This window comes from Moschus berezovskii, chromosome 26, assembly GCF_049115385.1.
Source record: "Moschus berezovskii isolate FMDL1 chromosome 26, NW_MosBer_1.0, whole genome shotgun sequence".
Classification (NCBI taxonomy): Eukaryota; Metazoa; Chordata; class Mammalia; order Artiodactyla; family Moschidae; genus Moschus; species Moschus berezovskii.
In genome coordinates this window covers 4,040,059-4,062,888 of record NC_142485.1, presented here as the reverse complement: position 1 = coordinate 4,062,888, position 22,830 = coordinate 4,040,059, and the positions used below count along the sequence as shown (strand labels likewise).

The following is a 22,830-nucleotide window of genomic DNA, read 5'->3' as shown; positions in this document are numbered from 1 at the left end:
CCCAGTTATACTGGGGAAGAGGATGCAAACTATAGGAGAGATAAAGATAAGGTCCTGTGTAGGGAACTATATTCAATATCTTATGATAAACCATAACAGAAAAGGTATAAAAAGTGTTTATATGTGTAAAACTGAATCACTTTGCTGTACAGCAAAAATTAAACACAGTATTTTACATCAACTATACTTCAATAAAATGCATTTTTAAAAAGCCCCAGTGGATTAGAACCTAGCACCCACCTCCTGTCCTTTCAAAGCAGTTCTAGGGGCTCCAGGGCCCCGAGAAGGCCTGCTTCAACCGTGCTGGCCTCTCAGGGCAGGCTTTTCCCTCAGTGGCCAGCTTCTCGCCCACGGTTAGCCACCAGAGGGCCGCCTGTTTGGTTCAAATGGTGCAGACGCCACAGCTTTCCTCCAAACCGACCAAAACATCCCGGGCTGCTTTGGAGCAAAGCCCAGGAACTTCCCTGCAAGAGGAGAACAACTTCTCTCCGGCTACAAACCCTGCAAGTCCTAGGGTGCCGCCTTGCTCAGCGTGAAGAAAAAGCCCGGATTTCTTGCCAAGGACCCAGGGGGAAAGCGGGTCCGCGGAGTCTGAAAGGAGAGGTCCCTCCGTCTTGCCAGGGAACCCTGGGGTCTGCAACTCCCTCGCGCGCTCAAACGCTGCGCCCCGGAGCAGGAATTCTTGACCGTTGTGTCAAGAGGCTTCTCGTCCCTTTCCCCGGAACGCTCACAAGAATTGGGACTAAAACACACGTCACCGGCTGCAGATCTAGAAAACTCTCCAATAAATCATCGTTCAGACAGTTGAGGCTAAAAAAAAGTCAAAGCTCTGTCAAAACAGTTGGTTATGTTAATACATGTGTATATTGAATAATGTAGTCGGAATTATTTTAATATTATCTGTAAGAAAATCATTATACCCTGTCGTCCAAATAGCTTTCTGGCAACCCGAGCTTCTGACCGATGGCATTTTCGTTTTCTGGGTACTGAGAATTTTCACAAGCACGCTTCTAGCCCAGACCCACAGAAGGCTGCTTCCTCTTCTCCCAGCCTGGACCCTCGGCCTTCAGGACTAGGGTGGGGGGTGGATTTTAGAAGTGCGTATCTGACTCGGGCAGGACTTTTTCAAGAGTATAAATTATTTTTGTCTTCCGGGTTTTATTTGGACGTGTCCCGGGCAAAGACAAACGAGCCAGGCGGTCTTTCTGGAACCCGTGCGGGGTCTCCACCCGGCGCCGGGCTCCCAGGATGTGCGCGGTGGTGCGGAGGGGTGTCTCCCTCAAGCGCAAGCCAGGTATTTTCCAAAACTTCCAGTCCCGGGGTTGGCGGCGGGGGGGACCGCCAGACGCCCGGCGGGAGCGAGGCCCCAGGAGGAGCCAGAGCGCCGCGTCGGCCCCGACACGCGCCACAAGTGGTTTGGAGCAGGAGGGAGGAGCGCGGCGGCCGGGGCCCGGCGGAGCCCGGCTTCTGGAAGTCACCCCTCCCGGCCGCGTGTCCCCGTCCCCCGTCCCTTCCTCTCCGCCGACTAGAGGAATGACGCCCGAGCCCGAACCTCCCTGCGCACGCAGCCGGGTGGGTGGACGCGCGGCCACCGAAGCGGCCGCGACATCGCCGCCGGGGAGGACCTCGGGGTGGAGGGCACGGCCGGGCCGGGGCCCGGGGCGCCCGCACCTGGGGCGGCAGGTGCGGAGGCGGCGGGCCGGGCGCGCGGGGCCGGGGGGCGCGGGCCGGGCGCGGCGGGCGCGTCGAGGGCGGGGGCGTCGGGGGCCGGCGGGCGCCCGGGGCGCGCGGCCGGGAGGCCATTTCCTCGCGGCGCCCCGGGAGGAGCCGGGCCGGCCTGCTCGGGGCCGCCGCCGGCGCCGCGCGACTCGGAGCGCCGGGCGGGCCGCAGGGGAAACCAGGTCACCGGCTGGCAGACGCGGCGCGGGCGCCGGGGCCGGAGGAGGGCAGCGGCCCGGAGCGGGCCGGGCGCGCGGGCCCGAGAGGCGGGGACTCGGCGGCCGGGCCGCGCTCGCCTCCCGCGCCTATAAAAGTGGAGCGGCCCCGCGGGCGGCGCGGCCCCGGCCCGGCCGCCCCGCTCCGCCCGCCCGGGGGTTGACATTTCGCAGGACGCGCTCCCGGGACCCCGCCGCCGGGAGGAGGGGGCGGAGGAGGGTGGAGACTGCGGGGCTCGGCCAAGGCGGGCGCGCGTCCTCGGGCGGGCGGCCGTGACGCGGCGGGGATTAACTTTGCATGAATAAGGCGAGCGCGCCGGGGAAGCGGCCCTCCAGCTCCGGGCTCGGGCAGCGCCCGCAGGCTGCCTCCCCCGGCGGGGGCGCCCCGGCCGGCCGGCTCCAGCGCCCCGGTAATTCGGCGAGAGGACGGCGCGCGGGCGGGCGCGCGGGGGCGGCGGTCCCGGCTGTCCGCAGGGCGGGCGGGCGGGGTGTCGCGGGAACCCCTCGGGGTGCGAGCGGCGACGCCGAGCGCGCGGGCGGGCGGGGGTGGGGTGCCAGCCGCCGGGCGCCCGCCCCCGGGGCTTCGCGCCCCGCCGCGGGGAGGAGGTGCCCTCCGGCTCGGGCACCCTCGGGGAGCTGCGGCGTGGGCAGCGGCGGAGCGGGGCGGCTGGGGCGGCCCTCGGACCCCGAGCCCCGGCTGGTTGCCAGGCTCCTTGTGACCCGGAGTTTGGCATCCTCGGCGCCGAACCCAGTGGAAGTTTCCATGATGAGGAAGTTCTATGACACGAGGGTTCGGAAAAGGTTGGCAGACAGCGGGGCTGACGGGCGGGGGCGGTGGGGGGCGGCGGAGCCGGTTTAAAGGGACGGCGGGTCCCCCAGCCCCCTGCTCTGCTCGCCGGAGCTGCGGGCTTTGCAGGCGGCACGGACCCCGCGGGTGGCGTGCGCCGGTGCCCGCGCCTGGCGACTTGGCGCCTGCCCACCTCCGCGGGGATTTGCGGACGATGTTGCTTGCCTCCGGGTCGCGCTTCTTGCTTCGCGTCTCTCGACGCAGCATCTTCCCCTGGGCCGTCTCGAGTCGGTTCCGATCCGCCCAGTGGTGCCAGCTGCGCGCTCTCCCCCACCCCCGCCGCCCCTCGGAGAAGGTCTCATTTGGGGGAGTTTTTACTCCTGGTGGATATGGTCCTTTTTATTTCCCAGCGACCATCATCAGGTTCCTATTAGTGTTAAGTCTTCTGATTTGTTTTCAGTGGAGGTGGGGTGAGTGTTTTGGGTCTGGAAGGTTCAATGTAGAATTTTACCCAAATCGGAAGCGTTCAAGGTGGGGTCTGGAAGCATGACAGTTCCGTCAAGTGAAGCCAAGGAAGAGACAAGTGTATTTACCTGAGCAGACATCCGCCCTCCTCACGCAAGAATTTGTGAAGATCCTAACACTAAGCCTAGTAAATACATGAAACAAAGTCTTCCCCTTAGCATGTTATTGATCCTAGGTGCTTGTGAGAATCCATTTTAAAGACCTGTTTTGAAGTTCAGGAAATTTAGCATTCCTTGGACAGTGTATTAATAACAGAGCACAGCAGTTTCTAATAGTATCAGTATATTGGATAATGTAGACCTTTGGGGCAATAATTCTATATTATTTGACCTTCTTTTAGTATGCATATTTACATTGCAGTAATATGTAGCATGCTCTGGATTGCACAGTAATACAAATTGCATGTTAGTCAAAATATATCACCGATTCATTCTGGATATTCACAGTGACAGATAGCTCCCTGGTTCACTACTGCTCGCCTCTCTGATTCTGAAACAAGGCAGGGACTAGGAAACACGAAAGAAAAAGGTGTTTTGGTGAAAGTTATTCTAAGCAGTGGATGTTTTCAGGAGTTTTCATGCCAGTTGGCTAAGCGTTTTAATTGACTTCAACAGAAATTCAATATCGAGCAACTTATTCAAGATGAGATATGTGAAGGCAGTGGTGAACAATCACTTATTATTTGTGCACGTTGAATAGATATCAGAATCTTAATGAGTTTCAAAGTTTAATTGTGTGTTGAAGTTGTGTCGTCTGCTAGTAAATGTGATTTGCTTCTATTTTTCAGCAAGTGAAAGTAAGTGATACTGAATTTAGGTATAGACTTTTCCTAAATAAAGCAACTCCTGTTGGCATTACAATGCAAAGGCATAATTTTATTGACATTGAAAAATGATTTTTATAAAGTAACTGACATTAAAGGAGAAATTAGCATTCCATTTCCTCCTCTTTAGACTCCTTGTGGCAAATTCTGCTATAGAGGCAAATTAAGACAGATCCCTTTTAATTTAGCAACTTTGGGAAAAGGAGGTTTCTTGAACTTTCCTTCCCAGTGGAGAAAGTCGTGGATCCTTTTCCTTTCCTGGGATTTTTGCAGTTGCTGAAACATGGTGTGTGGAGCCACGAATGATATTGCACATTTCGTTTTCGTATGCTCATCTTTTTGAAGGAAATCAGAGCAAAAATGACTGGTTTCTTGAGCTCCTTTTTGTCATTGTACTGTAAGACTGGGTGATGCTTCTTTTAAGAGCACTTCCCTGACGTTGGAGCAAAGGCAGGCTCCCATTGCTTCTCAGAACCCTTGAGTTGTTTTTGCTTCCCTTTATCCCTCTTCTGTGGTGGTCTTATTTGGTATCTGAATTGTTCATTTCAGTTGCTACTTGTTGAGTACTTCTCTTCCCTGTCTAGAATATAGAGTCCATGAGAAAAAGAGTCTTGACTGCCTTGTTTACTCATGATTATCTAGCATCTTGACTGGTGCTTAGCACACAAGTAGGTGCTGGATACATCTTTGTTGAGTAAATAAATGGTTGTGCCCAAACCCCATGTTTCCCCAAATACTTAAGTAAGCATCTACGTGAGTATCAACGGGGAATGCCAAGACCTGTACCTGTGTGTGTGCCATGCGTATATGATTCAGTTTCTCTCTTCTGATATGAAAGCCAGCCCTGTTTTGTGTAGTGACAACTCAGAGTTATTTCTGTGAGTTCTTGCTGGGGGCATTTGCCTTGAGTACCTGGAAATCCTCAGCAGCAGTTTGTCTTACGTGTTACCTCCATTCCCTGAAGACGCTGACCTTCAGCTCCCTGGGTTTCAGCAGACGCTTTATGAGTTCCAGAGGCTTTGTCAGTACTGAGGGTGAGATTCCAGGGAACCAACATCACTGGATGATGGCAGCGCCTTCTCACTCAGCAGGTTCTGGCAGTGCCTTTGGCTTGGCAGCCCCAAGGGGCCCAAGGGCATGTGGTGGTGTCACTGGTTTGCACAAGTAGCTGTTGGGGAAGGGGTGAATGGGACTGTCAAGACCCAGCCCACGATACAAATATCCCTTGCTGGTAGATTAGGAAATACCCTGGGCCGCTACCCTACATGTAAGTTCAGTCAGTCAGCCTCTTCCCTGTCTCCTTGCCCCATTTCATAAACATATTCTGAGCCTGATAATTATGGGAAATATTACACTATCGGAGTTTCCAAGTGATGGAGGTGTGATACCCAAGGGGGCGTCTTCAAATTAGCTATTCATGGAAACTTTTAGTCTCAGTTGAGACTAAAAGGAAATTACAATGGATGGTTCTGGCCATTTATTTTTGTTTATAGAGTATTGATCTCCAGAAACGTGTATCAGTAAATGCATAGTAAAAAAAAAAATCCCACAAAGTGATTAGACCAGTAAACATGATAAAGGAGGAGAGATAAAAATCTTACGCGTAAATTAAACTGGAAGAAGTGCTTATTGCTTTTCAGTTTTTAGTTTAGCTCTGAACTTCTGTATCCAAGTTAACAGGAAGGGCGGGGAGGGGGCCACTGAGGTGGCAAGTACGTACAGAACCTGTCAGGATAAATTGGATAACATTTGTACAGGGCTTACCTCTACATGCCTGCCAACTAGTTATACTCCCGTGAAATATCATGTCACGTAACTTGAACTTCATTTTTACAGAAAATGAAGTAAAGTTCTTTAAATGGTAAAGTCTTTTGCCAACCTGCGAGAGAAAAAAAAGATGCAGAAAGTATAGTAATGGAAAGTCACCTAGCGGGACTTTATTTGTGGGGGCCTGAGCTCCCATGGCTCAGTGGTGGAGATTTTGGATGCTGTCTCTAGTGCAGAAATAGAGCTCAGACCTAGAGGAATGAATGGTTAACATGTTCTTTAGGCTGACTTTCTCAAATATCCAGTGTCTCAGCCAAGCTTTTAAACTGGAGCAGTCTGAGAGGACAGTTCAGGTCCAGGTACTGGAAAATGACCCTACGGCCATAAACCTCTCTCAGCATGTGGCCTTGATGCTTTGTGCTTTAGTCTGTATTCCCAGGGTGGCGCAGTGATAAAGAACCTGCCTTCCAATGTAAGAGACACAAGAGATGCAGGTTCGATCCCTGGGTGGGGAAGATCCCCTGGAGTAGGAAATGGCAACCCACTCCAGGATTCTTGCCTGGAGAACCCCATGGACAGAGGAACCTGGCGGGCCACAGTCCATGGCGTTGCAGAGAGTCAGACGTGACTAAGCGCACACGCACATGCTGTGTAGTTATCGACCTGCAGGACAGTTTGTTTGTTTATGTCTGTTTCATCTCTGTGTTCCCCTCTGAGCTGTGATGATGGGCTGTGGGTTTCCTCATCCTTGACTCTCAGTGCGTCTAGCTAAGGCTTTGACTCCTGGGCTCAGGGAGATGCTCCTTTGGAAGAATGAATGGGAGGGGCAGAAGGGAAGATGCTTCTCTTTCCTGTCTGGTACTGAATCTGGCGTCATCTTCTGACTTTGTTTTGTTCAAGTGCATGTCTGGCTTACATTGTATGTCCATATCACAGCAGAGAATTTTGCTAGAAGAGCTTATTCTCGTGTCTAAGCTGGTTGAACAATAGACGGCAGGTTAACTCCCTGCTTTATTTAAATTCATTTTAACTACCTGATTTGATTTCTCTTTCAGGCTACAAAGATTTGTGTACCTACTGTGTGCCTGGCCCCTCTAGTTGCTCTGCAGCTCAGCATGTAGCCTAGTGAACTGTGAGACACTAGGTAATGTTAACGCAGAGAGATTCTGAAATGGTCTCCACTGTGATGGAATGGAATGCCTGTCGGGGTCCCTCACGTGGCACCCTCGATAAAATAAACTTCTTTTAATCTGAGGAGGTGATGGTTTTGTGAGGTTTCCCACCCATGTGTATTAGTGTAAATTGCACCACGATTCACCCAGGATTCTCTTGGGATCCATGTGGTCTGGGATTGAATATGTTTAGGCTGGTGCATCTCTGATTAAGGATGCTCACTCTCCACCTTAAGGGCCTAAAGTGTTAAGTCAGTTGTGGCATTTAGGCCAGTGGGGGAGAGGGGGAATGTCCACATTACGGAGTCACGAATAGTATTTCCACGTCTTCTCAGGAATCTGCCCACCTGACAGCTAGAATCGTGATCTGCATTTAATGCTAATGTTGTTTGGTCCTGCTGCTGCTAAGTCGCTTCAGTCGTGTCCGACTCTTCGCGACCCCATGGACTGCAGCCTACCAGGCTCCTCCACCCATGGGATTTTCCAGGCAAGACTACTGGAGTGGGTTGCCATTGCCTTCTCCGTTGTTTGGTCCATACTGTCCTAATTTCAAGGCACTTTGGAGACTTCATGTCCTGGCAGCTTTTCTTCTGTGGTACTATTTTTATTAAGTGAGAAACCGAGCTCTGCTCTGAACTTAAGTATCCTTTTCAAATGACAAGTCAGGAGACCCAGAAATTAGGACCCAGGAGCTTGACCAGCTCCCAGGAAGCATACTGTAGCTTTTCCTTCCTGACAGATGCTCTGACATATACATATCCGTGTACAGATATATATAGGTGTATACAGTGCATACGGCAATACTTGTATTGTTTGCATTGTGTAGATAACTGCATAGTAATATGTGTAATGACGTATGCATGTGTGTGTGTGTGTGCCAAAAGTGGACTGTAGGTGGGGCACGTATAACAATTAGGAAAGGGCTGAGCTGAACTAATTACTCGACTTCCTAGTTTTTTTTTTAAAAAAAGAACTTTCAGGTATCGTTCAAGAACGCAGGGTTGTTTTTTTTTTTTTTCAGAAAGTCATGAATGATGAGCTGATGAAAGCAAAAGCTCGGACAAAGACACGTGATCGAGCGCAGGTGTACCGTCTTCATTTGAGAAGTACGCTCTCTGGCTCCTCTGGAGGCCCAGGAGCGTCTGTGTTGAGGAGAGTGGAGAAGACAGTCCTTGTGCGGGTGTCAGGCTGTATGATCATGGCCTTCAGCACCCGCCGCGTCTTCGGACCCTCGTGACGTAGGTTGTTCGGTGGTTCCCAGGAAGGTCCTATGCGCTCGTCCTTCCTTTTGTTTGTCTCGAGACTGCATCCCCAAGTTTCAGCCCTGGTTCTTCAGAGCCGCTGCTCAGCAGTTCGTGCCTGAGGTTAGCGATCGTGGTGTTCTGGGTCAGGGTCGGCCTTTTCCTTTTTCTCTCCTGTCTGCATGAGGGTCTCCCCGCTTGCGTGTCCGCGCTCGCAGAGGCTGCTCTGACCCGTCTGTCATGCTCTCACATACAGCGAGAAAGGCGCTGCTCGTCTCCGGCTCCAGCCGCGGTTCCCACGGCGAGAAATGCCACAGCTGTGCTGATGTCCCCAGCTGTGAATCCTGTCCTCACGTGCGGTCCTCCTCCACGCTCCTGAGTGTTCGGGCACAGCCTCTGATTTGACTTTTTACTGGTCACTCTATGGGAAGTCCTCAGTTTAACATCTTAATGCAAGTGTTTCAGAGCCTGCGTTTTATGCTCGTGTACAGGGGCAGCGTGTGTGTGTGTGTGTGTGTAAAGCCACAAATGGCCAAAGTTGGATGCAAACGGTTGTGAGGAATGATTCATGGTACTTGCACTTAAAAATTAGTCCCATTTGCTTTAGAGCTTGGGAACCCACCCCAGTGTTCCTGCCTGGAGAATCCCGTGCACAGAGGAGCCTGGGGAGCTGTAGTCCACGGGGTCGCAAAGAGTCGGAAATGGCTGAGGCGGCTTAGCAGGCAGGCTTTAACTTCTGCTCCATTTTTAAATTAAAATTATCTATTTGTTTCTGGCTGTGCTGGGTCTTTGTTGCTGCGGGGACTTTCTCTGGTGGTGGCGAGTGGGGCTGTGTTCTCATTGCCAGGCGCAGGCTGCTCACGGCGTGCAGAGCACACCAGCTCCAGGCGCAGGAGCTCAGAGGTTGTGGCTCCCGGGCTGGAGAGCGCAGGTCAGTGGTTGTGGCTCCCAGGCCTCGTCACTCCTCTGCATGTGGGCTCTTCCGAGATCGGGGATAAAACCCATGTCTTCTGCATTGGCAGGTGGATTCTTTACCACTGAGCCACCAGGGAAGCCCCTGCTACTACATTTTATGACAAGTGATCACTCACAGTGAACATTTATGCTCTTCTGTAGAAATATCTATCAGTTTGTATTCAATAGCAATTAATGCTGCCATTCTGATGATGTAAAAATTAGGCTAAATTGCTGTTACTTTAAAAATGTTATAACCATAAAATATCTTTTGTTGACTTCATTTCTGGTATTTAGATATATTAATTGACTCCAGGCAGAGAATGGTTTATTTCTGCCTTATATGTTTTTGTTTACTTTTCTGAATTTCGCCTAAGTTTCATTGTAATTTCTCCTCCCTATTTTACTCCCAGCATCTGGAAATCTAGAATAATGTATTTATATCTGAATTGTAGTTACAACAGAAGAAAGCATATGGTTGTATATCTTTGTATTATTTGTGTTTTATTTTTTTAAAAAAAGATACCAGGGGAACCTTATACAGGAAATCTTTCAAAAAAACAATCTAAATTATGGCCTGTGTGGATGATGAACATATCAATTTATCCTGTAGTGTAGTACCTGTAAGGGACTCTTGAAAAAATAATCCTAGGCCTTCAGCTTGTTAATGTGATCTCACACTGCAGATTCATACATGTGAGGTATTGCTAAGGCTAAGGCATCCTCTGGAATGTACTCTATATGAATTCATTTACTGTTAATTAAAAATGTGTTTTCCGATTTATTTTTATTTCAGGTGCCACAGAAACCAAGCCTTAAAATAAGAAACTTGTTTCTTTTCTCCTGAAATCTGACCGTTCCTCAGTCCAGCCCTCTATCTCCACATCCACCCCCATCCATGCGCCCATCCATCCTATATGCACGGGGCATCTACTGGGTACCAGGCTCTGTGGTAGGTTCCATGACCCCATGGTGAACATTTAAAAATCCTTGCTATAAAGATGCTCAGTCTCCTGGGTCAATCTACAGGCATTAATTTAGCAAAGAGCAGTGTTTCTCAGCCTCTGAATCATTGACATTTGGTACTGAACAATTCTTTCCTATGAGGAGCTGCGCTGTGTATTATAGGGTATTTAGCAGCATCACTGGCCTGTTACCCCACTAGATACTTGCAGCCATGAAAAATGTCTCCAGATATTGCCAGATGCAAAATCACCTCCACTGAAAACCACTGGTGTAGAATTAGGAACCTGGCTAGGAGTGGTGATGTGTGGGTTCTTGTCTTGTCTTCCCCTGACTTTGTTGCTTGCGCCTTATCTCCTCCTATGTAACCCACTGAAGATTAAATGAAACAATGTAGCACTTGACCTACAGTGAGGTGTTAGATATTAACTGCTCCCAGCAGTGGTAGAATTAATGCTTCAACAGTTACAATCAGTTACAATATAGACAAGTTCTGTGATGGAATAAGTACAGTGTAAGGGGGTGGGGAGAGTTCTAGGAGTAGGAAAACCATATGCAAGTGTATGAAATGGGAAGGAAGTATGAAACATCCGGGGATTGCAGGGAGCTTAGTTGGACTTGCAGAGGACAGTAAATGAGGCCATGGGGGCAGGTAGAAGCCACATGATGAAGGCTTTCCGAGCCAAATAAGAAAAGTGGGTTTTATCCTGACTGCGTGAAGACACTAAGGGTAAGCATATGAGAGTTTTATTTCGAAAGGGTGTTTTTGGAGTAGGTCTTGAGTGGGATAGAGACTGGAAATGGTGAGCCCAGTGAAAGGTTCTAGAATAATACACTGACATGAGGGTAGCTGCTAGAACAGAGGCAGTTATATGTGTCTGTGAAGTCTTGGGGAACAGATTTCACTTTCTCCAAGACGTGGCAAATTTTTAACATTTAATTCCAATAAGGAATATTTTTAGCAAGCTGGCTCTACATTTGGGGGAATTTCAAGTTTAATTTGAAAGCAGATTACATGTAGGTTCTCTCTAAAGTATTTTCAAATGAAGCTTAATTTAAAAACTGTCTTACAGCCTATTTGTTGCTCAGTATTACTCAGGGTTCCTCGCTATTAAGTGTTGATTTTCTGATAGGGATTTTATTACTTTAATGATCAAAATTAGAGATGGGTGGAGAGTATGAAGCAGTGAACGATAATGACCTTATGGAAATACCGCGTAATTTAGAGTAAAAATATTTGGACAAGTCTCTTCACTTATCTGAGCTTTAATTTCCTTAGTCATGAAGTAGTTAGAGTAGCTGAATTAGTAATTTCAGAGTTATTCTTTATCTGGGCATTATCAGGATTAAGTTCTTCATATTGCAAATTTTAATTTTCAAAAATATTGCAAATATTTTTTTCAAGGACAACCCTTATAAGTCAAGGACAGCCTTACCTAGGGTAATATGAAGACAAACAATCATTTCTTTCCCTTCTGTATGTCCTTAGGGTGATACTTCTTATCATTGGTTGGTCTTATTTCTTAGTAACCCAGAGCAGATCTTCTACAAATACTTTGTATAAGAAGTCATTATATTAAATATTTTCAGCTTTTCAGGACTACTCTGAGAGTCCTACTTTTCTGCTCTACTCTATAGTGGAAAAGCAGCCATAGATAGTATGTAAATAGTCATGACTCTGTACCAATAAAGCTTTATTTACAAAAACAGTGACTTGTAATTTGCTGACACCTACTATCCCAGCAGGAGTCCAATAGAAATATAAAGTGAACCACATAGGTAGTTTAAAATCTTCTAGTAGCCACATTATAAATTACTTTCACTATCCCAGCAGGGGTCCAATAGAAATATAAAGTGAACCACATAGGTAGTTTAAAATCTTCTAGGATGGGGGAGCCTGGTAGGAGGCTGTCTATGGGGTCACACAGAGTCGGACACGACTGAAGTGACTTAGTAGCAGCAGCAGCAGTAGCCACATTATAAATTAGTAAAAAAGCAACCAGTGTGTTTGATTTCAACAGTATATTTCATCTAATATACTCAAAGATTACTGACATAATCAATATGAAATAATAACGAGATTTTTACTTTTTTGTGTTAAACCTTCATTATCTGGTGTATATTTTACACTTGTAGCAGATCTCAGCCTCAGCTAGCCACATTTCACGTATTCAATTGCCATTGGTGGCCAATAGCTGCTAGAATTGGGCTATACAACTTTAGCCTTAAAAAGCTATGGTTCTATTAAATTCCACGCAAAAAAAAAACTATGCATTATTTTGATTGAGACACCTTTTCTTGCCACACGTGTTGGGAAGAAAAACATCAAGCTTTGAAAGAAAAAACGCTCAGGGGCTAAAGAAAGTAAAATTGTATCTTTCGCCCACATGAAGGTGAAGATTGCTGTTCCCGATTCACTGGGGGCTCTGCTCTGTGTGAATTTCGGAGACTCCCGATTTCCTGGGTCTTGGTCCCTCCGTCTCCAGCTCAAGGCTTCCAAGGTCACGCCTTCACTGCGTCAGACCCTTAGAAGGGAAGAGACGGTGCAGAAGCACAGGGCCTCTTCCCTGCCTCGGTTTGGAAGGGACACAGCATCGTTTTGCACCATTTACACCCACGAGAGCGATCGCCTGCCCCCACCTGGTGGAGCGGGCGCAGACATAAAGCCCCGTCTCCCGGATGCCCCTGGGCTGGGGCCGGGAGTCATCTGCCCCTCTCTGCCTCTGTTTTCAGTTCTTGGGAGGCTCTCCTCAGAGCGCTGTCTTGGTGCTTCTGGAGGCGTTGGCATGTGGTGGAAACCTCTCCATAGTGACGAGGTAACCCACGTCTGGGTTTTAGTGCAGGATCACCCTCCTAGCTGGCCCAGTTCTGTTTCCTCCCTCCCTGCTGCCTCTTATAGGGTCACTTTTAATCTGCCTGCACCCGCCTTTTCCTTTTGAGTCTTTGACTGTCATCTTGAACTTGATAAATCTGTGTGGGTCATAATAAGTATATAGTGTTGGGAGTTTACTGATCAAGCCTGGTGTAACTGGCACATTACTAATGATGCTGATATATTAAAAAAATTTTTTATTGGAGAAGAGTTGCTTACAATATTGTGTTAGTTTCTGCTGTACAGCAAAGTAAATCAGCCTTACGTATACATAAGGACTTCCCTGGTGGCTCAGATGGTAAAGAGTCTGCCTGCAAAGCAGAAGACTTGGGTTCAGTCCCTGGATCAGGAAGATCTCCTGGAGAAGGCAATGGCAACCCTGTCCAGTGTTCTTGCCTGGAGAACTCCATGGACAGAGGAGCCTGGCGGGACTGGCCAACAGTTACAAGGAGTTGAATACAATTCAGTGGCTGACAGACATACATACACACATACATATATCCAGTCTTTCTCGGACTTCCTTCTCATTTAGGTCACCACACAGCACCAAGTAGAGTTCCCTGTGCTATGCAGGAGGTCCTCATTTGTGCTGGTATTTTTTAAAGGAAACTAAAATATAGAGCTATCAGGAAGCAGAGGGCAGAGCTGATTCTTGGTTTGCTGACAGAGGAGTTGAAGCCATTTTCCTGGAATCATTTTACAGAGCTTTAGACAGTTTAAATAAATGACTCATTACATAATATCTTGACTAAAAATAGCAAGTTTCCTAGTATTTATTCTATTTATCATTCCTTACTACAATGGAGAAACCCAATTTTTTTTTTTTAGTCAAAAAGGATATTTGCTTGTTTTCTTCCCAACTTATAAATGTATTAATGTGTTTGATCAGATTCAGCCAGTTCTGTAGAAATGCATCTGGTGAAGGAAGTGGAAGAGAGAAATGAATAATAAAAGTGAGGTCAGTGAAAAGAACAAAGAAGCTCTTTCCTTCTGACTGTGCCTTTTTTACCTTTTTGAAAACTTATCATTTAATTATAAATGTCTTACTCTGAGAGTAAGGGAATCGGTACTTCATTAAGAAATAAGACCAACCAGTGATCAGATCATGCTAAGGACATGTAAAAGGTAAAGAATCATAAATCGTTTGCCTTTATATTACCCTAAGCAGGGCTGTTTTTGATGGCACAGTCTATTTTTGTGAAATATTTTTCAGTAGTTATGAAAATTAAAACTTGCAATATGAAGAAGTTAATCCTGATAAGTGCCTCTCAAGTATAGAATCCAGCTAATACTTTTTTTTTTCATTGAATTATAGTTGATTTACAAGGCTGTGTTAATTCCTACTGTACAGAAAAGTGATTCAGTTATATATATATATGTATGTATTTAAAATCTTCTTTTCCATTGTGGATTATCATAGGATATTGAGTGTAGCTCCCTGTACTATACAGTAGGACCTTACTATTTATCCATCTGTATAGCAGCCTGCATCTGCCAATCCCACACTCCCAGTCCATCCCTCATCCGACCCCACCCTTCCTGGCAACCACCAGTCTGTTCTCTGTGTCACTGATTCTGTTTCTTAGACAGGCTCATTTGTGCCATAGTCGTGATCCCACACGTAAGTGATATCGGATGGTGTTTGTCTTTCTCTTTCTGACTTCCTCCACCAAGTCTGATAATCTCTAGTTGCATCCATGTTGCTGCAAAGGACATTGGTTCACTCTTTTTTGTGGCTGAGCAGTTATCCGTTGTATGTATGTATGACGTCTTCTTTACCCATTCCTCTGAAGGTGAATATTTAGGCTGCTTCCGTGTCTTGGCTGTTGTGAGTGGTACTGCTTTTGGGGTGCATGTGTCTTTTCGAATCCAACTAATTCTTGCTTTCCTGTCATAAGAAAGAAATGCTTCTCTCAGTCACCCCCCTACTGGTTACTGCCTCTCACTAGGATCCCTGGGGCAAAGGGTAGTCTGCAGTGTGGGCACCAGTAATGTCTTATTTTAAAGTCCTGTCACAGAGCAGGTAGGTAGGAGAGACATTCCCCTTCTCTTAGAGACAAAGCGCTAATTGCAGGGAGGGTGGAAACGGGGGGGTCTGGGGTCCTGGCCTGGTTGAGAGCCGGGACGCTGGGGGAGATCCAGAGTTATGAGTGGAGTAGTGGCATCACTTAGGCGTTAAGTTGGATGCCCAGCTTTGCCACCTTTTAGCTTGCAGTCTCTCTGGCAAGTTACTTAACCACTTTGAACTCCAGTCACCCCATCTGTACAATAAAAATAGTATTGATACTTAACTTCATAGCCTTGTTGAGAACACTAAATGGGATTGTGGTTATGAACTGTGTAGCCAGTCCACAGCGCCTGGGAGGGCGCGGTACATGGGGAAACAGCCTTATCGTTATCTTATTATTTCAGAAGTTGTAAAATTGATTGTGCTACGTCAGCCTGCACCCTAGAAGTATGGAGCCTGATTGTTCCAAAGGCAGGAAATCAAATTTCCTTGATCATTTTGTATTATTAGTTCTTCTTTTTTCAGTTTTAAATCATTAGGATGCATTTACTGGTAACAGTCTCCTTTTTATAGTGAGAGTGTTCGTCTCTCAGCTGTGTCCAATTCTTTGCGACCCCATGGACTCCAGCCCACCAGGTTGCTCCATCCATGGGATTTTCCAGGCAAGAATACTAGAGTGGGTTGCCATTTTCTTCTCTACTTTTTAGAGATGTCCTGGAATTTTTCAGCCTCAAGAGATATGTTCTGTGGTCCATCGTTGAACTCAGAGAACCCTCAGGGTTTCCATAAAATAAAAATAATAGATGCTCAGTTACCTGCCCAGGGCTCCAGCCTCTTGAACACAAAGTTGGTTCTCCCACTTGGACGGAGTATGATGCTGAAACTGACTACCTTCCTGACTTTTTTTTCATAGCATCTACTTGCTCTGATGCTTTCCTGTTGTCCACAAACAAACTTCTGTCCCTTGTGTGTGTGTGCTAAGTCATGTCCAACTCTTTCTGACTGTAGCCCTCCAGGTTCCTCTGTCTGTGGGATTTTCCAGGCAAGAATACGGGAGTGGGTTGCCATTTCCTTCTCCAGGGGATCTTCCTGACCCAGGAATGGAACTTGGGTCTGCTGCACTGTAGGTGGATTCTTTACCATCTGAGCCACCAAGGAAGCCTTCTGTCCCTTACAGGCTAGTGTATATTTTTTCCTGCTTCTGTTTCAACCCAGCTCCCAAATATCCTTCATTCAGGGAGATCCCCAGGCCTGCCCTGGTTCATTAGGATTGTGATCCAAGTGATCTCTGCTTCTTCCTTACTGAAACATACCCTTTTAATGACAGTTTCCTTCAACCCTTTGTCCAAAGGTAATAGTACATGTTAAGTCTCTTACTATATGGATTTCTTCACTGTTCAGTGCCCAAACCTCACATTGGTCAGTGAGGTGGCTAATTCTCTGCTGGATTTGAAGTTCTAAGAGGGCAGGGGCTGTGTGCTAAACAAGTTTAGTGGAGTCTAGATTGCAGGCTCAGAAGGTAGGTGCTGAGTAATGCTGTCCTGCTGTTTTGACCAACCACACGCAGGCTGTTTTTGTATAATTAGGATGAATCTAATTTTAAAATGAACAACCGCGTGTCCTCAGATGAACCAGAATATACACTTACAAGGCGCTGCTGTCCTGCATTATAAATAAGGGAATAGATTGCCCGGCAGAAAAGCTCTGCTGTTCTTTTCCCTTTTTTAAAGAAAAGAGAAAGAAGGAAAGAAAAAAAGCTCTACACAGCTAAGAACTGAGATAGAAGATCTTCCCGTCCCCCTCACCTATGCTGGCAAGAAATCAAGGCCCCAAAGTGGATGTTCTCAGCAAAGATGAAACCCAGCCGACACCCACAATCGGAGACGAGTGGCTTCAGAGGACTCGTAAAGAGCCATCCTTAAGAATGGCTGCTGTGGACAGACCCTGAGCTGCACGCCCATCCTCAGAGACCATGGGACCCCCTCAGGGGAGGGCTCGGGTCCCCGCGGAGTCGGAGTCCTTGGAAGGCATCGGGTGCGTCGCTGCCTACAGGCCTGCTGGTGGTGGTGTGGGGAGCCCCTTGATACATTGCCGTCATCACAGGCCTCAAGCTCCGAGCATTTTTTTCAGATTTCTTAGCATCTCAGGATGCCCACTGTAGGGAAGATGAGTGATTTAACATCACCCGAGGGGGCTTACAGTTCACGTCTCTCCTTTGTCTCGCACGGGTTGGAAACGGCTGATCCATGTTGCTGTTCTGTGGTTTACCCCTGGTAATCCATCCAAGTTCATTTGAACCGCGGCCGCCCACATTTCCAGCTTTGCCTGTTCCCGGCACTAGAGTTAAGACCTCCCTCCCAGAGTCAAGTGTTACTTATTTAAGTTCTTGCAGAGGTTTGACTTCAGGGGCACTTGAGACTCATATGGATTGTGCTTGGGTTCCCTGCCAGCCTCGAGCTAACGATGTGGGAGAGACTGGAATGTACTTGGCACGAGCCGCGTTTCTGATGGTCTGAAAAGAGTAGGTCTAGAGCCCGTGGCTCAGCGGCTCCTGGGATTCTGTTCTCAGGACCTGGGGGTGGGAAGGTTGGACCCTCTGAGAGAGGGCGACTGAGAACCCAGAGATTTCCCACATCCGAGGAACCTGAGGATCAAGTGACCGACACCCCCAGTGTCCCTTCGAAAGACTTGCCATTAGAGTTTGGGTTCCCAAGAAGCAGACCCTGAGCTGAGAATTGAAATGCAAATTATTTTAGGGGGACAGTGAGGAAAGCACCCATATGAGAGTGGGGAAAGCGGTTAGGACAGGAAGAGCCACCCGTGATGGGTGTTGCCAGACAAGTCACCAATGTGGGCACGCTGCAGAGCCCTGGGAGCCGGTGTGAAGCAGGTCTCCGGGTTGCCCAACCCGGAGGCACGGGGACGGGACTTACTCACCCAGACCTGCCAGACCTTGGTGAAGGGCTGCCTGCAGAGGCAGTTGATTTCCTGGCATGTCAGGACTGCCACTCGGGCAGCCAAGAGCAGCCCTCGAGGCAAAGGAATGCCGTTTCTGGTAGTTGGAAGCCAAGCCGATGGCACGGCCGCAGGGGAGCCTTTCTCGCCAGAGGCGCGGGCCCCGCAGGGCAGCCCGTGTGCGCGCTTCCACCCGAGGCCGGCTGCCCTCTCCAAGCCCGTGCTCGGGAAGACGCCTAGGCTGCCTTGAGCCGGAGCCGCGGAACCGGGCCGCCGGCGATTGACTGGGATCCAGTGGGAGGGGAGGGTAGCCGATGCCGGACCGCTTCCTTGAGCTCATCTCGCTCCACGCTGTCTCCCGTCTCTCTGCTCACTGCCCGAAATAGCCCGGCGGGCCTGCTGAGCGCATTGTCTTTCCTGGTAGCTTCTCCTCCGGCTCCTGTCAGGCTGACCTTAGTACCCCTGGGTCATGGTTGCAGCCTGGGCACTGCAGACATCTGGGGGCCGCCAGTTCTTTGCTGTAGGGGCTGCCCTGAGCTTTGTAGAATGTTGGGCAGCCTCCCAACCCTCTACCCGCCGGAGGCCCTGTGTTCCACTCCTGAGTGATGAAGGTGAAAAATGTCTCCGGACCTTGAATGCCAGTTGTCCCCTGAGAGGCATTGTTGCCCCTCCCCCCGAAAACCACTGCCTTAGACCTCAGTTCCAACCCTCACCCCCTCTCTCCCCCAAACTCCGCCTTAATTGTCATTACCCTTCATTAAGATGCTGCTCCTCACGGGGGTGGGAAGAGGCACCCGCAGTCAGCCTCCTTCCGCCTGCCGCCCCATCCCCCAGGGGTCAGGGATCGCTGCCCTGCTCTGTCTGTCTGTCTCTCTCTTTTGGCCCCCTTCCCTCCCTTCTCCCCTTCCGCATCGTGAACACATGTGATGTGGAAGATGCCATTCTTCATTTCTGCCTCCCCCTTGTTAAAGCGCCCTGCTCGATTCAGTAAAGCAAATGCTGTAATGAGAAATCAGCGAATAAAGTAAGATGTCGCGTTTAAAAACTCATGCTCGTATGTTCATGTTTTTAATCAAATGTGTGTGTGCCAGGTACACGCTTGGGTGCAGTGGGCGAGCCCACTCCCTTGTCCCTCCAGACAGGTGCACAAAGTGATTCCACCAAGGACAGCCTCACCAAAATAAGGCTGTTTTCATTTTATCAATGCACGTATCCTCCGAATTCTGGAGGCTGGAAGTGCAGAAAGCCAGTATGGTACCAGGAACAGTTACAGTGACCATCAGTGTTTCCTAGTGTGGGGATTCTAACGCCGTGGCTTAGAATTATGAAATCATGCTTTGAACGCCAGGATTTCCTGCTGTCACATTCAGAAGTGTGTTATGAGTGTGTCCACCTTGATGAGCAGGTTGCACAGTTTAACAGGTGCCTGAAACGGAAGGTTCGTAAGTCACACTCTTGTTGGCCGGCGTCATCTTTGCTGCCCCTGCTTTGTTGAGACAAAGTAACTGTCCACAATCTGGGGTGATCCCATCCACAGGGCTTCCCAGCAGTCACCAGCAGAGTGGCCTTGTCCCTGCTCGTTTTGGCTGAGGTTGGTTCTGGAGGAAGGACACGAGTCCGGGCACAGAGGAGCAGATGAAAGCATGAGGAGGCCGCCTCTGCAGTGCCCGTAGGCCACCCCCACCCCGCTGGGAGGCAGCAGGGCTGTGCACTGCGGGGGGCTGTTTCGCACCGCCCTGCTCCTCTGCACCCCGGCTTCTTAGCCTGCTACCCCCAGACTGGTCCCTCCATACCTCCACAGGCACAAAGGCAGAATCTCACACCCCAGCCCTGCCCAAGCAGACGCTGCGTTTCAGCAAGGCCCCCAGGGGCTCACTGCAGTAGGAGAGGAACTTTTGTTCTACCTGCATCTTATCTATGAAGAAACTCGGGGTGCAAGCGTAGAAAAGAGTTGCAGGGTGACCCTGGTGCTTATTGACTAACTCATTATACCTGGTCTCTTGTTTTTCAGACTTGATAATCAACACGTTAGTGGGCCATGAATCCACATAATGAGTCACAAGCAACAAAAGTTGTAAGTGAAACAGACTAGAAGAGAAGGTCTTAGAGGAAGCCACAGTTTTCGAAACATCTATTTCATTAAAAAAAAATACAGACACCCACACACCCCACCTTTATATGTATGTTCTGATAGGTGAATAAGAATTCTGGCTGGGATTATGGTTAAGAAACAAGCAAACAAAGAAACCCTCCTAAAATGAATGTATCACTTTGTATATGTAGGTCAGTGTTGTAAAAACTAAAATCTAACACATGCATCTGATGAAATGTGGTTGCTTGACTCTTCCGCCAAGATAGTGAGATTACATTCTCTAAATCAGATTCCTGAGCTAGTGAAACGTTAATAGAATTGAGGAATAGTGAAGTGATCTCAGTTGCATGTCCATGACAATAGCATTTACATTTCACACTCAAGTTCAAGAAAACAATGCTCTATCAGAGAATATTACCTCAAAATCTTGGAAAAAGAAACCAAAGACAAGCTCACTTTAAATCAAGAAAAGACAGCTGTAGAGTGATGGAAGACCTCCGTTAACTGGAAGGGAATAATTCAGAGCCCCAAAGAAACTCCCCAGGTTATGAGAGGTACAGGGTATCTCAAAAGAGGCAGTGCTGTTTTAAATGTCAGCGTCTTCAGAAGTGTGAGCGCTACACACTTACGAAAAATGATCTGGAAGTTTAATCATTTCTGTTTCTTCAACACTCACTTAGCTTCACAGAGTTTGAAAAGTTAATTTTTACTTCACTGTTTCAGGCATTTGCCAGTTTCCATCAGAGAGGCTGAAAAAAATTTTCAAATTGAAAATCCTATTATTCATGGAATTGTTTTCTTAATTTCATTTTCAGATTATTTATTGCTACCATATAAATATACAATGGATTGGGGGAGGGCAATCTACTTTGCAAAAGCCACAAATCTCCATGAGTGTCCAAGAGAGGGAGATAATGAAGCTTTCCAAAGCTTTCTTGTGTGAATTGTGAAGTATTAATCCTTCTGAAGATGTTAAACCCCTGGGAGGAGGAAGGCAAGCTTGTGACTCTGGGAGCACCAGGCGGTGTGAGGCTGAGGCTCAGAGGCCTTGAGAGCCAGGATTCTGCACGTGTGGGGAGAGCTGTCCCAGGCCAGGCCGGCTCTGTGAAGCCGGGCACTCGGGGCAGGGTGGGCCGCACCCACAGGCTGCGGTTCCTCTCCCTGCCTCACCTCTGCCGGGCCCTGAGCCCCAGAGGGGCCTGCGGGGCCAATCCTGAACCTGCCCTGCATCCTTAGGCCCAGCTGCGGGGCCTCTGACTTTGCTGCAAGGATTACATACTCCAGGGGTGCATTAGAAGGACTCCACGGAGCCACCAAAGCAGGATTCCATGAAACGGGATTTTAAATACGCTTTGAAGGAGCCATTGAAGATGTTCTCTTAATTTTTTTCTATAATAAGTCTGTCAACTCTACAGACACCTTCTTTATTAAAATTGAAGACAAAGAATGATGGTGTCCATATTCTTTAAGAATGCTGTGTTTGGGTGGAAACTTAAAACAATAATTTTCTCACTGTAAAAGGTGAGAAAACTAGTGCTCCATCTCTAACTGGTGTCAGGGTTAAAGTAGGTGGTTTTGCTCATTTTTAAAAACTATCCTGTTTCTTTGTTCCAAAACTTTTTTGCTAGTGCACAGCTCTTTGAGAAAAAAAATATATATATATATGTGTGTGTGTGTTCAAATTTATAATTTGAGTATATATGCTGAAGCTCCAATACTTTGGCCACCTCATGCGAAAAGTTGACTCACTGACGCTGGGAGGGATTGGGGGTGGGAAGAGAAGGGGACGACAGACAATGAGATGGCTGGATGGCATCACCAACTCGATGGACATGAGTTTGAGTGAACTCTGGGAGTTGGACAGGGAGGCCTGGCGTGCTGTGATTCATGGGGTCGCAAAGAGTCGGACACGACTGAGCGACTGAACTGAACTGAACTGAGCATATGTATTTTGAGCATATGTTGACTATATATTAAATATATATCATTGGAAACCAATATGAGAAACGATATTACAGATATTATAAATGGTAGCACTTTATAACAATCTCTTACATTTTATTTCTGAATGGAATAAATTGCAGTTCCTCAACCCTGTGGTTTGATGTTTTTCCATAAATTGTATTTTTACTTAAAAAGATAAAACATTAATTTGAATACTATGAACTTGAAGATATTCATATTTGTCATAATGCATTGTTTGCAATTTTTTGCTTGTTTGGAAATAAATCTGATATTTCAGGCTCTCCTTGTTGCATGAGGTTTAGAATTGTATAAAGTAGCACCATTGCCCTCAAGACTAATGAGACCATGAGAGATTTTGAGGTCCGTGCCAAAAGAACATTTTGTTTTCAGAACATTAGCTGTAGAAAACCACATATTACTGTCATGGCTTTCCTGTGTGATTTAGCATAGATGTTGTTTTTTTTTCAGTTGAAAAGCACAGTTCATTGTATTAAGTCATTCTTCTGTCCATAGCACTTTAGACAGGTTTCATATGTACTGTTTTCAAATTAGTAAGAAAGGTAGAGGTTTCAGCACGCCCTGATCTGATACAGATGCACACGACGGAATCAGCCGGGCCCGTCTGTCAGTGTCCGAGGCTTCATCCCCTCCCTGTACCTCGAGTCCCATGGCCAGCGATGCAGAGCATGCCAGGTCTGCACCGTTCTTGGTTCCATCCAGAAATCAGAGACGCTTTTCCTGTGAAGTATCAGAGAATCTTTGTTGGATGCAT

The 22,830-nt window shown here is 47.8% G+C and overlaps 1 protein-coding gene across 6 annotated transcripts in view; it reads left to right on the top strand.

Annotated features, from left to right (window-relative positions):
* The first annotated feature begins 1,145 nt into the window (after nt 1-1,145).
* THRB (thyroid hormone receptor beta) overlaps nt 1,146-22,830 on the top strand; it is a 432,236-nt gene continuing 410,551 nt past the window's right edge. The window contains exon 1 of one of the 6 annotated variants that reach the window (XM_055416746.2): nt 1,146-1,294. The gene's annotated coding sequence lies outside the window, so the exon portion shown is untranslated. Of the gene's footprint in view, nt 1,295-1,346; nt 1,573-1,631; nt 1,684-2,066; nt 2,345-2,490; nt 2,736-22,830 lie in introns of those variants that run through there. The other 5 variants (XM_088832732.1, XM_055416741.2, XM_055416748.2 and 2 more) reach the window with 5 other exon arrangements.